The sequence below is a fragment of the Mus pahari genome, chromosome 16 (genome assembly GCF_900095145.1).
Source record: "Mus pahari chromosome 16, PAHARI_EIJ_v1.1, whole genome shotgun sequence".
Classification (NCBI taxonomy): Eukaryota; Metazoa; Chordata; class Mammalia; order Rodentia; family Muridae; genus Mus; species Mus pahari.
Genome location: NC_034605.1, coordinates 63,636,745 through 63,639,944, shown reverse-complemented (window position 1 = coordinate 63,639,944; position 3,200 = coordinate 63,636,745). Strand labels below are relative to the sequence as shown.

The 3,200-nt window shown below is 42.6% G+C and overlaps 1 pseudogene; it reads right to left on the bottom strand.

Moving 5' to 3' along the window:
* Positions 1-874, bottom strand: part of LOC110333854 — a 1,855-nt pseudogene extending 981 nt beyond the window's left edge.
* Positions 875-3,200: the final 2,326 nt, after the last annotated feature.

Sequence of the window (3,200 nt, the reverse complement as noted above, 5' to 3'; positions counted from 1 at the left end):
TGGTGGAGATTCATCAAAGACTGGCTCTTCCACAGGTGGGAGTGGGGAGATGTGCCTGAAACTGCATTCTGGTTATACAAAGGACCTCCATTCATCTGATTCTGAAGGCTTGTTTGTGAAGTTATGGAAGGAGGATGTCTATAGGGCAATGAGTCCCCTATTGTAGGTGGTGTATGGCAAGAGGCAGGCCTATTCATGCTGTAGAACTGAACAGGATGACCTAGAAAGAAGCTGGGAGGAGATGGAGTAGGCACAGCGATGGGACCACCCCCCCACTCCCACTTCCACTGCTCTCTCGACTGCTTCTCCGACTACTTGGTTGGCTTCCTCCACTGCTCCCACTGCTGCTGTAAGTTCAATTTCTTTGATTCATAGAAGCTGCCCTCACAGGGCTCTGCTGCGAGGGAGTCATTTTACGGGTTGGGTTAGGTATGTAATCATTTGGTAGCACTGGAGGACACACTGGCTCCAGTGTTCAATAGGGGGAGTGCCGCCCAAGTGTCCCCTTCCCTGACATAGGGGGACTTGGGAGCTTCTGAGTTGGAGGTGTCTTATGTGGCAATCCACCCATTTTCATATTCTGGGTACTCCCCTTCACTCCATGTTCAATGTCATCTAAAATTGTGTGGTCAATAGGTTTTCGAATATAACAAACTGGCCGCTCAAGGTTGGCTGGCGCAATAATCTTATGGGTTCTTGAAGTGTTTTTATTGGTGGTCAAAATACCAATTTCTCTTCTTGCAACTTTCTTTTTATGAATATCAACTGTTTTGAAATATGGCTGATTGAAGACTCCATCCTCCGTAACTGCGATGCCAGGATATCCAGCATCTGTAGGACATTGTTGGCCAAGGTGTTTAGCAGATAAGCAACACTTGCTAAAGATTGAGTGCTGTAGGCTTTGTTTTCTTCTAGGGCTCGCTGCTTATCTGGTGACTGGATGGAGATATTCTCGCAGTAGTTGGCCACCTGCTCCAAATTTGTGTAGCTGTAGAAGAGAGCTCAGAGCACCCCTCCCCCGCAGCCCGTGATTTCCTCTTCCAGGAGCTCCTCCATCTTCAACTCCTCCTCCTCCTCCTCCTCCTCCTCCTCCTCCTCCTCCTCCTCCTCCTCCAACCAGCAGAGGCAGTGGTCACAAAGCCCAGGAGAGGAGGAGCAGTGGCAGGAGTGAGCGGCAACCCCCCTAAGGCATGCGACAGGGGAGGGGGCGGCGGGGATGAAGGCCGGTCACTAGCTGACTGGCCACAAGGACGGTTACCCAGGCGACAGGTACCTCCACAATATTTCAAAGCAAGAATTAATGCAAGTACTCCCCAAATTTTACTACAAAATAGAAACAGAAGGAATATTGTCCAGTTTATGAGGTCATATTTATGATAAAAGAAACCATATAAAAACTCAAGAAAGAAAAATTGTATGAACATTTCCCATATGAACATAGAGGCAAAGCCTTTGCAAACCAAATCTAAGAATGAGATACATGGCTGTTTCAACATATGTAAATCAAAAATTTAATCCACCATATAAACAAAGTGAAAGGCAAAAGCCATGTGACAATTAAAGGCAGAAAAGGGGCTTTAACAATAATTCAAAACCTTTTCAATAAATGCAGAAGAGGATGAAGTAGAACAAGAAGAAAGAGGAAATGGAGAAGGAGAAGGAACAGATTATGTACGGAAATCTATCAACTTAATTCACTATATAAACAAACTCAAAGAAAAAAATATGATCCTCTCATTAGAGGGTGAAATGCCTGACAGTATTATGAGGGAACTTATAGAGCTCACCTCTATCAGGGAGACAGGGCATCAAATGAGGGAGGAGTTTGCCATCCCACAGTCAAAACTCCGACCCATAATTGTTCCTGTTGAAAGAACTACAAGGCTGGAAATGGAGAGGAGCCTGAGAAAAGGAAGGTCCAGAAACAGGCCCAAAGTGGGATCCAACTTATGTGGAGGTCCCAAGGCCTGACATTATTACTGAGGCTATGGCGCACTCACTAAAAGGGACCTAGCATGATCTTACTCCTGAATACTCAACAAGCAGCTTAAAGGGCCAGATCCAGATATTTGCACCCAACCAATGAACAGAAACTGCAGACCCTTGTGGCTGAATTAGGGAAAGGCTGAAAGAAGCTGAGGAAGAGGGCATCCCTGTAGAAGTATCAGCAGTCTTTGAAGAATTGTGTTGGGATTTTGAGAGGAATTTCATAGACTATGCAGATTTCCTTTGGTAGAATAGACATTATTACTGTATTAATTCAGACAATCCATGAGCATGGGAGATACCTCCATTTTCTGAGATATTCTTGGATTTCTTTACTGAGGGACTTGAAGTTATTGTCATATAGGTCTTTCACTTGTTTGGTTAGAGTCACACCAAGATATTTTATATTAATTGTGGCTATTGTGAAGGGAGTTTTTCCCCTAATTTAATTCTCAGCCTGTTTATCATTTGGATAAAGGAAGGCTACTGATTTATTTGAGTTAATTTTATATCTGGCAACTTTGCTGGAGTTGTTTACCAGCTGGAGAAGGTCTCTGGTATAGTTTTTGGGGTTGCTTATATATACTATCATATCATCTGCAAATAGTGACACCTTTACTTCTTCTTCGCCAATTTGTATCCCCTTGATATCTTTTTGTTGTCTTATTGTTCCAGCTAACACTTTGAGTACTATATTGAATAGATATGGGGAAATAGATGGAACTAGAAAATATCATCCTGAGTCCTCAAGCCCAAAAGGACATGCATTGAATTTACTCACTAATAAGTAGTTATTAGCAAAAAAAATATAGAATACAAAATACAGTCCACAGAACTCATAAAAGTCACCAAGTTGAAGAGCCCAAGTGAGGATGCCTAAGTCCCACTTGGGAGGGAAAAGAAAGCAATCACAAGTGGGAAGGGTGAGAAAGACCTGGGAAGGAAATTGGATGGGGGCTAGGGAGAGTGGGCATCCTTGTCTTGTTCCCAAATTTAGTGGAATTGCTTCAAGTATATTCATTTTTTTTAACTTTTTTTTGATCCTCTGTGAATTTCACATCATGCTTCCCAGCCTGTCATATCTGCCCTTCACCTTTGCAACCTCCCCAGCCAAATATAAAACACAAAACAGAACACACAAAAAAGAACATACTATAGCAAATATCTCATCATGGCAGATATATATATATATATATATATATATATATATATAT